The sequence below is a fragment of the Rattus rattus genome, chromosome 9 (assembly GCF_011064425.1).
Source record: "Rattus rattus isolate New Zealand chromosome 9, Rrattus_CSIRO_v1, whole genome shotgun sequence".
Classification (NCBI taxonomy): Eukaryota; Metazoa; Chordata; class Mammalia; order Rodentia; family Muridae; genus Rattus; species Rattus rattus.
This window is the reverse complement of record NC_046162.1, coordinates 54635660-54649442: the sequence shown is the minus strand read 5'-3', so window position 1 is coordinate 54649442 and position 13783 is coordinate 54635660. Positions and strand designations below refer to the sequence as shown.

The following is a 13783-nucleotide window of genomic DNA, read 5'->3' as shown; positions in this document are numbered from 1 at the left end:
CAGCATCTGCTGTAGCCTGAATTTTTGATCTTAGCCATTCTGACTGGTGTGAGGTGGAATCTCAGTGTTGTTTTGATTTGCATTTCCCTTATGACTAAAGATGTTGAACATTTCTTTAGGTGCTTCTCAGCCATACGGCATTCCTCAGCTGTGAATTCTTTTTTTTAGCTCTGAACCCCATTTTTAATAAGGTTATTTGTCTCCCTGCCATCTAACTTCATGAGTTCTTTGTATATTTTAGATATGAGCCCTCTATCAGTTGAAGGATTGGTAAAGATCTTTTACCAATCTGTTGGTTGCCGTTTTGTCCTAACAACAGTGTCCTTTGCCTTACAGAAGCTTTGCAGTTTCATGAGATCCCATTTGTCGATTTTTGATCTTACAGCATAAGCCATTGGTGTTTTGTTCAGGAAATTTTCTCCAGTGCCCATGTGTTCGAGACTCTTCCCCACTTTTCTTCTATTAGTTTGAGTGTATCTGGTTTGATGTGGAGGTCATTGATCCACTTGGACTTAAGCTTTGTACAGGGTGATAAGCATGGATCGATCTGCATTCTTCTACATGCTGACCTCCAGTAGAACCAGCACCATTTGGTGAAAATGCTATCTTTTTTCCATTGGATGGTTTTGGCTCCTTTGTCAAAAATCAAGTGCCCATAGGTGTGTGGGTTCATTTCTGGGTCTTCAATTCTATTCCACTGGTTATTAGCTGAGCCATCGCTCCATCCCTCCAAACACCATTTTTAATGAGAATAGTAAAAGTGGACATTTCTGCACCATTCCTGATTTTCATTTTCCCTCATTGAGCATAGTGTTCTTTTATTATTTAATCTTTTATTCTCTCTCTCTCTCTCTCTCTCTCTCTCTCTCTCTAAATTCTTTCCTTTACTAGTGTTTGGCTTGGATTATTATTGTTTATCTAATACCTTGCCATGTACAATAAGGTTAATTTTTTGAAATCATCTATTAATGTAAGCACCCATAATCACAAACTCTTTTATTAAGTGTACATTCAGATCTTGTTGTCTCATGCTTAATTTCATTTAGAAGATTTACACTACCTCTATGATTTTTTTATAGTGACCTATTAATGATTCAAGAAGGCATCTTTCAGTTGGAGGGATGGCTTAGTGTGTAAAGCCCTTGCTGTGGTAGTGTGAGAATTTGAGTTCAGATCCGCAGGGCTGATATAAAGCCAGATACATTGGCACACACATCTGAAGTCTAAGAGCTCCTATAGAAGACAGGAAGTAGAGGCAGAAGAATCATAAGAAAGGTCAACTAGGTTGGTGTATGAAGCAGCCATGAGATACTGTCTCAAACAAGGCAGGGGTGAGGATTGACAAGTGGGGCTGTCTTATCTTCTGCCAACCTCATGTTCACCACAGCCTGTGATCACCTGCACTCACACATGAGGGGACACACACACACACACACACACACACACACACACACACACACACACAGTGCATAGTGTACAAGTTGTTCCGTCTTCATGTGTTTGTCTTGCTTCCTCTGCTCTACCTTGTGCTATGATTCCAAAGTGATGCATTGAGATATAAGAAACATTTAAAGCTTTATGATCATTCAGATTTGCTGTATGTCCTAGGACATGATCACTTTGGAGATTTTTTTTGATGAAACCTTGAGAAAATGTGCATTCTGCAGCAGGGATCTTTCTTTCTTCTCTCTATCTCTCCATCTTGTTATTTCTCTTTCCCTTTCTAACAGCTGCATTATCACTTTCTTATCTTTGGGTTAGAAGTAGGGACTGTGATTACTTGAGATCTTATCTAATTTGCCTGTGAGGGATAAAAACTTTATCTTTTTTAGGTCCTCCATGCATTTTAAACAGATATAAACTGCTATTTTCTGACTTGGGAGACTATCACAGAGGGAACTCTTTCTAGACATTATTAGTAGTATAAACCCATCTCCAAACAGTAACATCAACTCCTTGTCAAAGGAAACCAAACATTTCAATTAGTACAGTAGGTCCCTTTATTACCGGCTCTAAACACCATGTCTCAAAGGAATAGTCCGAAAGGGTTAGTCATCTAACTGGGTTCTTTCTTCTTCATGGTGTTGAGACACAATAGCAAAACTGAGATTTAGTTGAGCCATGAAGGAAGGTTTATTTTTAGCTAGAGGAAGGAGCAGTCATTAGTGAAACAGCCTTTCATTCCGGTTAAAGGTGAGGGGTCTTTAACAGTCAGATGAGGGAGGAGTTTAGAAAACAAGCAGAGATATTTTCCTTGAACTTTTTATGGAGAGAGTCAGGTAACACTTCCGTTCAGGGGTAACACTTCCTCTTCTTTAATGCTCATGTGAACTGGTTAGAATCTGTTTGAAAGGATGCTAGGCCAAGATGACCCAGTCAGAGAGGAATTTTACTAGGCTAGTGTATTACAATGAGATGACAATGAGTCTGGGGGTGAATAACAGGTCAGCAGAGCATCCTTTAGGCCTGAGCTCTCTTTGACCTGGTATCAGCCTTCCCAGGAATAGCCAGGTCCTGAACATCTGTTGGCGGGCTACTCAGAATTGAAATTTCCTCACCCAGAGTGACACTTCCTAGCCTAGGAATAAACCAAACTTAATAGAATCATGTAGGTTGTGAAAGTTACAAGAGTAGCAAGATCCTTCTCCAAGGTTCTGGAACCAATGATAATCCTAGGAAGAAAAGACCTTTGAGGCCAGAAGCTGAGTGTTCTGAAGGGAGTTCCAAGGTGTGGCTTTCATGAATGTGACCCATGCTGGCCTATGAGTTGTCCATGCTTTGTAAAGAACACCAATGAACTACCCAGTGCACTAAGGTGGACATGAGAAGGATTGTTCCTTTGTATTGTTGTCAGTGTCCTGCATGGCATGAATAGATGTTTCTTTATGCCTCACAAGGAAAAGCCATAAACACTGGAAAGGTAGATCTGATCTGAATCAAATAAAACAAGTGGAGACTGTCTATCTTGTATCAACATTTAACGCTCTTAGAGCCTGAGTCATTGGTATTCTGTTCAGGAAGTTGTTTCTTGTACCAATGCATTCAAGGGTATTCCCCACTTTCTGTTCTATAAGATTTATTGGATCCAGCTTTATGTTGAGATCTTTGATCCACTTGGACTTGAATTTTGTACAGGGTGATAAAGATGGATCTAGTTTATTCTTCTACATGCAGACATCCAGTTAAACCAGCTCCACTTGTTGAAGACGCTTTCTTTTTACCATTGTGTGGCTTTCTCCTTCTTTGTCAAAAATCAAGTATCCATCAGTGTGTGGGTTTATATCAGGGTCTTCAATTCAATCCTTTCTGTCAACCTGTCTGTTCCTATACGTATACAGTGAAGTTTTGGTTACTATTGTTCTCTGGTACAGCATGAGATCAGGGATGGTGATACCTCCAGAAGTTCTTTTATTGTTCAGAATTGTTTTAGCTACCCTGGTTTTTGTTTGTTTGTTTATTTTATTGATTTATTGTTTGCTTTTGCATTTCCATATGAAGTTGCAAATTGCTTTTTCAAGGTCTGTAAAGAATTGTGTAGGAATTTTGGTGGGAATTGCATTGAATCTGTAGATTTCTTTTGGAAAGATGGCCATTTTCTCTATGCAGACTCTAAAATCAATGATTGATAAATGGGACATCATGAAACTGAAAAGTAAGGCAAAGGACACTGTCAATAGAACAAAACAGCAGCCTACAGATTGGGAAAAGATCTCCACTAACCCTATATCTGACAGAGTGCTAATATCCAAAAATTTATAAAGAACTGAAGAAAGTAGACATCAACAAATCAGATAACTCAATTTAAAAATGGAGTATAGAACTAAACAGAAAATTCTCAACAAAGGAATCTTGAATGACCGAGAAGCACTAAAAGAAATGTTCAATGTCCTTACTCATAAGGGAAATGCAAATCAAAACGACCCTGAGATTACCCTATAGCTGTCAGAATGGCTAAGATAAAAAACTAGACTCCCTACATATTTACAGAAAATGTGCCACTTGGACTTCATGTGGGTCCCCTAACCAGTGGAGCAGGGTATGCGGGGGCTTTCTCAGTCTCTGTTCTTGGCCCTCTCCCCCTATCTGGACTGACTGGTTGGGTCTCAGAGGGAGAGGACATGTCTAGTCCTATAGGGACTATATGTCCCAGTGTGGAGTGGTACCCAAGGGGGCGCTCTGTTTCTCTGAGGAGATGAGGAGGGTGCAATGGAGAGAAGGATTTGTAAGGGTGGGGCTGGGAAGAGAGGAGGGACAGGGGTTACGATCAGGATGTAAAAGGAAATGAATGAATAAATAAATAAGAAAAATTCTCATAAGAATTATCTCCAATGGGACTGTGTGCTCCAGTTGCGACAAATAAGGAAATAAAGCCACACCTCCCCTTAAAAGTACAACTTACTAGTAACCCTAATAGGAGAAGGGCTGGTTAGTGCAAAGTAACTTCAAGAGAAGGAATGGTGTCTAGACTCATAGAGTGGACTCCAGGCTGTCTGAAGCTTTTGTTGAAATGAATGAAGTTTTTGGGCAGAAGAGAGGTGGGAGGAGGGACTTGTAGGAGTGGAGCGAGGTGAAACTGCAGTTGAAATGAATATATGAGAGGGTAAATACAAAAATTAATGTGTATTTCTCAAAAGACTACAACAAAAACCCAGATCTCTAAAGAGCTGGGTGTGGAAACACAGAAGTTTAGAGTTGTATGATCCACTCTTGTAACCATTGGTAGTGAGGAGCTGAACACTGTGCAGGAGAGGGGCATCTTTCCTTGGTCTTCTATCTTATTCTAATAGGGCATACTTTGATTTCATTGCATGGGATTTCAGTCAACACTAGAACACCATTTAACCCTTGAGTGGTTGAAGTAGTATGTCTGCTTATTGTCAGAAAAGCAAGGGACAGAGGTGTTGATGAGGTGTGAGGATGCTGGGAGTGGAATGTGAAATGGTCTGGAAGGGAAAAGTGAAGAAACGTTCCTCAGAAAAATTAAAAACAACAATGCTGAATGATCCTCTGGCACACTTCAGGACATGGGCCAGGAGTGATTGGAGTCAGGATCTTGAAAAGATTTAGCCCTGTCATATTCATGAAAGACAGGCCCGATGTGGGAATAACCAAAGTGTCCATCACAGATAAGATGATGGAGGAAATGAGACAGAAGGTGCATTGTTGAGTCCACTCCAATGATCTTTAGAAAAGTCAGAGTCAGAATCAGAGAAGAAAGAGTGGTTTCCAGAGGCTGGAGTAGGAGGAACCAAGGAAAGCTGGTATTAACTGTATTAACTTTCAGTTAAGCCAGGAGACAAACATCTAGAGATCGGCTGGGCAGGCAGCATCATGCCTAGAGTGTGATATGACATATTTTATGCTTAAACATCTACCAATGTGCACATATCGTATCAAGGGACTTAATAGGGCATAGTGATGGGAGATAATTTGGAATGAATAATTTAAGGATTTATTACAATTAATTAAGAGTTCCAGGGAGAGAAATACAAAGTAAACAAGAAGGAGAACATGGCGTACAAGAGCTGTGCATACAGTGCAGAAGATGTGATTATGGCGATGCGTGGTTGTAGAGGTTTTCGGTGGCTGTGTCTGGAGGAAGAGAGGTGAGTATGGAAGAAGAGCAAGAGATACTCAGTGGGGGTTGGGGATTTAGCTCAGTGGTAGAGCGCTTGCGTAGCAAGCGCAAGGCTCTGGGTTCGGTCCCCAGCTCCGAAAAAAAAAAAAAGAAGAGATACTCAGTGCTACTGGCTTTGAAGCTGGGGGCACAGGTCATGATCCTGGTCGGGGAGGGATGTCTAGATGCTGGAACAGGTGAGAATGTAGAAGTCATCATTCTCTGTGGATTTCAGGATGGAACGTCTCTGCCAGTGCGGTCCTATTAGCCCATTGGATTTCTGTCCTCCATGACTGTGAGACGATGCTTTGTTTCTGGTTTGAAAAAGAGGATTGCATTAACCCATGGAAATTCTAATGAAAGTGTTTTCCAAAGTTACTTATAAGGAGCTGTTAAGATCTTGACTCAGAATGTAAGCGCGGGCCAGTTCCCTGTCATCTATGAAGCTGGCACCGGGGCCACCATCCCCAGCAAGAGGAGGGTAAGAGGGTGAGGGAATCATTCTTTTTTTAAAAGGAGGTAAATTTAAAGATTTCTGCTGGGATTATGGTGGCTTTCCAAATCCACTAAGAGTGGATTTGGTCTGATGTGACAAGGCTGGCAATGACATAAACACAATGTGTAGGTGTTTACATGGGAAGATGGTCAGCAGCCACAGGGCTGGCAGCACAGGGGCGCACAGCAGCGGGGTTGGCAGCAGGGTGCGCTGCAGCAGACAATGGCACAAGTTGTCTTAAGGAGACAGGTGGCCTCACAGCAGACTGGTTGTAGGCAGCTGGGCTGGCAGCAGGTGGTCCTGCAGCAGATGGCCACACAGGTTGGTTCCCAGCAGGTGTTCCTACAGGAGTTGGATGGAGGGCAGCAAGGAGAGCAGCAGGAGTGGGTCATGATGTTGATGTGGGCTTTGTTTATAAATTGCTAGGATATGATGACTTCCTCTCTGTCCTTTCACACCCGGGGCTTTCAAGATGTGCACCAATCAGTGAGTGATTTCCTTGTTGCTGTTTTTATTCTTCCTATATTCAGATCAGTGACCTACACAGTGGAAATGGTTTACAAAATGTTAACGGGGTTTTCAAAGGTAACTATTTAGTATATCTGTGAGTTGAGATGAACTCACAACTGTTTCAGACCAAAGGAGGGAGTCACATCATCATTTGGTCACGTGGTGGTTGCTGCCCGGAAGGGTCAGGGTTGTTCTTTCTACAGGTTTGTTTCTTTGTGCTTAGAGTAGGAAGCATTTCGGGGGAGGGACCTGATTGTGTGATCTTCCCAGCAAGCTATGCAATGTCTTGTTCTCTTCCATGTCTCTTCGTGCCTGCAACCACCATCCCAGGAGTAGTGTATGCATATGGGAATGTATCAGCCTCCCCACCACCCCACTGTGTGTCCGTCCCATGAGTATTAGAGGCACTGGGAAGATGGTAGGTAAAGTGCATTCCCATGTGGAACAGTACCAGTCAGTGATCTTGGGTGACTGACTTGTCTTTTCCTTTGTTCTTCCATGTGAACAAGTGAGTACTTTAGAGGGGGATGATGTGTGGATTATATGTAAGTTATAATATATTAAAATTTTTTCTGTATTATAGCATTTGTCTTAGGGTTTCTATTTCTGTGATGAAACACCGCAACCAAAAGCAAGTCGTGGAGGAAAGGGTTTGTTTCATTCATTGTTCCATGTAACATTCATTGTCAAAGACAGTGAGGGCAGGAACTCAAACAGGACAGGAATCCGGAAGCAGGAGCTGATGCAGAGGTCATGGAGGGGTGCTGCTTCCTGGATTGCTCCTTATGGCTTGCTCAGTCTGCTTTCTTATAGAACTCAGCACCACCAGCCCAGGGTTGATCCCACCCCCAATGGGCTGGGGTCTTCTCCTATCAATCACTAAGAAAATACCCACCGGGCTTCTGAATAGCCAATTTTATGAAGACATTTTTATAATCGAGGTTCCTTCCTCTCAGATGACTTTACCTTGTGTCAAGTTGACATAAAACTATATCCAGCACACCATTCATTAGAAAAGTGTTGAAATCATTAGTTTACAAGCTCATCACAAGATGAACATGCCTGAGTCACTCTGAGCACAATGGGAAATTGAACTTAGCACCATCTTTTCAGAGTAGAATCTCCTCACATCTGCTTATTAATATAGTGAGATTATAGGTTACTTCCAGCTGTGTATAAACTTCATATGAGCAAAGTAGTACAGAATTTTCTACTTATATGTATGCTATTGCCATCAGTTCATCCAGGTAATTCATTCATTATCATTGGTTTATATTCTCCCAGTGAATGGATAGGACATAATTTCTGTCCTCTGCTGTTCATGGTCACACGGTATAGTTAGAAATTCAAGGTTATTAAAATATTAAAATAATTCTGTTCTAGAAGTTGTGAAGAGATATTTTCATTAATATTTGGATTTCTTTTTAAAAGTAAAATGCCTAGGAATAGAATTGTTCATAAATTTGCTTAGTTGGTGACTGGAGAGGTGAATTGGCCCTTAAGAGCACTTGCAACCCTTGCAGAGGACCTGAGTTCAGGTAACAGTACCTAGTTCAGATGGCTCCTAATTGTCTGTAACTCCAGGGGATCCAACAACCTTTTCTGGCTCTCTTTTACAATTTTTATTAGTTTTTATTTTTAAGCATTTTAAAATTATTCTCTCATACTTTACATCCTGACCACAGTTTCCCTCCCTCAACTTCTCCCAATTCCTCCCCAACCTACCTCTCCTCAGATGCACTTCCCCTCCATTTTCCCTCAGAACAAAGCAGGCCTCCCAGTGATATCAACTGAACATCACATAATAAGATACACTAAAACTAGGCACAGACCCTCATATCAAGGCTGGATGAGGCAACCCAGTAGGAGGGAAAGGGTCCCAAGAGTCCGAGACACCCCTTCTCCCACTGTTAGGACACCACAAGAACGCCAAGCTACACAACCATAATGAATATGAAAAGGACCTGGTGCAGACCCATGCAGGGTCTGTGACTGTCCCTTCAATCTCTGTGAGCCCTCTTAGTTGATTCTGTGGGCTGTGTTCTCATGGTGTCCTCCACCCCTCTGGCTCCTATAATCCTTTCTCACTTCTGCAGGGTTCCCTGAGCTCTGCTGAGTGCTTGGCTCTGGTTTATCTGCTCCCATCATTTATTGGATGATGCCTCTCTGATGACAGTTGGGTCAGGCACTGATCTATAACCATAGCAGAATATCATTAGAACTCATTTAATCGATTTTCTTTCAGTCCTGCTTGGTTCTATCCTAGGCTCTCTGGGTTGTCCTGCTTCTGGTTCCTGGCCATCCAGGCAGTACATGAGCCTCAACTTGGACCAGTCATTGGTTGGTCACTTCCACAAGTTTTGTGCCACCATCACCCCAGCACATCTTGCAGGCAGGACAGATTGTAGGTCAAGGCCTTTGTGGCTGGATTGGTGTCCCTCTTGCAATGCTGGGAGCCTTGCTTGGTTATAGAAGGTGGCCTGTTCAGCCTCCATAACCCCAGTTACTAGGACTCTTTGCTAGGGTCACTCTTGTAGACTCCAGGAAGTTATCACAGGTTTTCACATCATCCCTCAAATGCCCCTTCCCCAACTACTGTTGTCTCTCCTAGTATTCTCTCCTTCCAACCTTCCCATCCCCCCTCACATCCCCAGTCTACTAGCAAAATCCATTCTATTTCCCCTTCCTGGAAAGATCCATGTGTTCCTCCTGAGCTGTCCTTCTTACTTAGCCTCTCTGGGTCTTTGGAATGTAACATGATTATCCTTTATTTAACTGCCAGCGTTCACTTATGAGTGAGCACACACTTTGTCTTTAGCATGTGTGTGGCTCACACATGCATGCATACACACATATCTGCATAGACACATTAAAAATAAAAATAAAAATTTAAGAAATTCCTTAGTCGAATTTCTATAATACTATGTTGAGAAGCCTTACATAATGTCTATTAGATTTACTTGTAGGTATCCTATCTTTTGTGCCAATATGCATACTGTAATGTTAATTCTTAGCTACCTCACGTATACATACTCACGTATGTATATTGTTTTGCATCCAAATTCCTTCATTATTTTAATGATTTACCAAGAAGAGTTTTGAGAGAATTTTAAGTAACCTGTCTTAACTATAGTCAATATAGTGGACATATTTCTTTTTATTTTATTTTATTTTTTTTTATTAACTTGAGTATTTCTTATTTACATTTCGAGTGTTATTCCCTTTCCCGGTTTCCTGGCAAACATCCCCCTCCTGCCTCCCCTTCTTTATGGGTGTTCCCCTCCCCATCCTCCCCCCATTGCCGCCATCCCCCCAACAATCTATGTTCACTGGGGGTTCAGTCTTAGCAGGACCCAGGGCTTCCCCTTCCACTGGTGCTCTTACTAGGCTATTCATTGCTACCTATGAGGTCAGAGTCCAGGGTCACTCCATGTATAGTCTTTAGGTAGTGGCTTAGTACCTGGAAGTTCTGGTTGCTTGGCATTGTTGTACATATGGGGTCTCGAGCCCCTTCAAGCTCTTCCAGTTCTTTCTCTGATTCCTTCAACGGGGTCCTATTCTCAATTCAGTGGTTTGCTGCTGGCATATGCCTCTGTGTTTGCTGTATTCTGGCTGTATCTCTCGGGAGAGATCTACATCCAGCTCCTGTCGGCCTGCACTTCTTTGCTTCATCCATCTTGTCTAATTGGATGGCTGTTTATGCATGGGCCACATGTGGGGCAGGCTCTGAATGGGTGTTCCTTCTGTGTCTGTTTTAATCTTTGCCTCTCTATTCCATGCCAAGGGTATTCTTGTTCCCCTTTTAAAGAAGGAGTGAAGCATTCGCATTTTGATCATCTGTCTTGAGTTTCATTTGTTCTAGGCATCTAGGGTAATTCAAGCATTTGGGCTAATAGCCACTTATCAATGAGTGCACACCATGTGTGTTTTTCCTGTGATTGGGTTAGTTCACTCAGGATGATATTTTCCAGTTCAACCATTTGCCTACGAATTTCATAAAGTCATTGTTTTTGATAGCTGAGTAATATTCCATTGTGTAGATGTACCACATTTTCTGTATCCATTCCTCTGTTGAAGGGCATCTGGGTTCTTTCCAGCTTCTGGCTATTATAAATAAGGCTGCGATGAACATAGTGGAGCACGTGTCTTTTTATATGTTGAGGCATCTTTTGGGTATATGCCCAAGAGAGGTAAAGCTGGATCCTCAGGCAGTTCAATGTCCAATTTTCTGAGGAACCTCCAGACTGATTTAGTGGACATATTTCTTGATACAGCAGGGACAACTTAATATTCCACAATTACAATACTTTATGTCATGTATTTCTCTCATCAGAGTGGCTAGGATTTTTCTCTTCCTTATTGTCTTAGCTGTTATAACTTTAAAATGTTGAAATTTATAGTATTCTTTTCTTTATGTTATGGGGTGATATTATTATTATTATTATTATTATTATTGATACTATTTTAAAAAACAAATATTAATGTCCAAATCTTCACTTCATCCGTGCCTCTGAGGACAATTTAATGTGATTCTGATCCCATGTCTGTGGCATTGAGTTTGACTGACTTTTATGCTGTTTCTCTTTATGGAACAATTCCAATTCCAGAATTTAACTTTCAGTTTTATATTTCCCTCACATTCTCCAATAAAATTGGTTCCCAATCTGTCAAGATTCAATCAGTCTTCCATGATTCAGTTTGGATTTGATGTGGCTCTTTGTGTAGGTTTTTCTAAAGCACGTTCCTGCCCAAACAACATGCTAACAGTATTATGGGAGAGTGTAGAATGGTGGACAGTAATTATTAGGTTACACACTGCAGAGTCATGTAACAACATCCTGCTGTAGCTGGGGTAGGGTTCGTCTCTCCAAGGTTTATGGACTGGCGTCTTGGTATCTGGTGGGCAGTGCCAAAGCAGTAGGACCTTTAAGAAGTAGGGTCTTGTGGAAGATAATTAGATTGTGGGAATTGGCCCTCATGAATTGATTGGTATTGGCTCCAGGAAATGGGTGGGGTTTATAGGGCTGAACCAGCTCCTGAGAGAACAAGTTGTCATGAAGCAAGTTTGCTTTTCGTCGAGTCAGTCTCTTGATTCGTCTCCCACTAGGTAAGCAACACATACTGTCTCCCTCTACTTCTCTGCTTCATTGCCGAGGAGCCCTCCTGGGATGCAGATTCTGATATTGTTTGGAGTTTTCTGACACCTGAGTCATCGGCCATATGAACCTCTTTCCTCTATAAACTGTCTGGTCATAGATGTGTTGTTATAGCAACACAAAACGGACAAGGACACATTTTAAAGAAATAGCACTGAGGGTAGCAAAACTCATTCTGGCTCAGTTGGCAATTTATACTATATATATCTTAGATGAGGGAGGAATAGTGAACTATGGTAGTTTTGATGAAGGGGAGGCAGAGATAAAAGCACCGACATTGCCTATCCAAACGGAGTGCAGGGGAGGGGGTCGTTCTCTGAGTCTTCCAGGTCTTCAGGCAAGCAATGGGTTTCAGTATGAATTCAGGAAATTCCAGGAGACAATGCTGCCACTCGCACTTGCCTTTCATCTAAAAAGTGACCTTATTGACCTCTGTAGAGATGACCCACTGATCCCCGGTCCTGCCCCCGTTGCCACCCCCGCTCCCGCCCCTCAGTTTCTTGGCTGCGCGCCAGGGGCACCGTCGGCGACAAATACGACTTCTTTTTTTAAGGTTTTGTCCTTATTGGAGATTTTGGTGTTGGAAAGAGTAACCTCCTGTCTCGATTTACCCGGAACGAGTTTAATCTGGAAAGCAAGAGTACCATTGAAGCAGAGTTTGCAACAAGAAGCATCCAGGTTGATGGGAAACCAATAAAGGCACAGCTATGGAACACCGCCGGGCGGGAGTGGTACAGGGCTATACTGTCTGCATACTGTCTTGGAGCAGTAGGTGCCTGACTGTTTTGTGACATTGCTAAGCATCTCACATATGAAAATGTAGAGCGGTGGCTGGAAGAACTGAGAGATCATGCTGATAGTAACATTGTTATCATGTTTGTGGGCAATAAGAGTGATTTACGTCATCTCAGGGCTTTTGCAGAGAAGAATGGTTTGTGTTGGTTGAGACATCTGCTCTAGATTCGACAAATGTTGAAGCTGCTTTTCAGACAATTCCAACAGAGATATATCGCATTGTTTCTCAGAAGCAAATGTCAGACAGACGTGAAAATGACATTTCTCCAAGCAACAATGTCCTTCCTATTCATGTTCCACTCACTACTGAAAAGAAACCAAAGTTTCAGTGCCATCAGAACATCTAAGGTGCCTCTCTTCCCCTAGAAGGCTGTGTATAGTCCATTTTCCAGGTCTGAGATTGAAACATATTTCTAATTCTTGTGGTCAAAAAGAAAAGTGGCCTTATTTATTTGACTTCCTCTTAGAATTCATGGCTTATTAAGGCAGCAGAAGAATTTCAGTTTTAGACTTAAAATTGTGATAAATATGCATACTTATCTGACTCATGGAGATAATAAATTTTACATGCCCCAAAGGGGTCCTTATCCTCTTCCATTTAAGCAAGGTTTCTGAAGTTGCAAGAACTGTTTTCAAACCTTGGTAGATTTGTAGAAATAATAAGATTCAACTCTGAGGCTTCTGGAAAGTACTTTCCCTTTTATTTTTGGGTAAATAGTTAACAGTTTAATGCCAGCCTGAATGTACCCTCAAAAATGATACAGTCCTTTGCGTGCTGTGGTTTTCTTGAGGGAATGTGAATCAATCCATTACTGTATTGTGTTGATTGGTCAGAGATGCTTGGGGATCTCATAGAGATTCAGTTCAAGCGCTCTGATAGAGTTTATCCACAGAAACTAAAACCCACCTTAAACTCTCTTGAAATCGGCTAGGAATTTTCTCAGCTGATGATGATATTTTTCTAGTTGTATCACTTACAGAGCGGCCCATTTCCATATTTTTTTGCATCTCCATTAAGATTGCTTCAGAGATCATCTATCTCCTATGTGCCTGACATACCTTTTCCTTGTTGGGCATCACCTGTGATACATGCACTGGATTATTGCTGAGAAGTTCCTTCTCCCATTCAATACCTCATTTACCCATATCTCCTGTCGAGAAACCACACTCATGTCATCCTTGCCTCTTGGAACTGTTTTCCCACCTGTG

General features: G+C 41.8%; 1 pseudogene; it reads left to right on the top strand.

The window, feature by feature from the left end:
• Window positions 1–5511: 5511 nt before the first annotated feature.
• Window positions 5512–12921, top strand: LOC116910321 (annotated as a pseudogene).
• The last annotated feature ends 862 nt before the right edge of the window (window positions 12922–13783 follow it).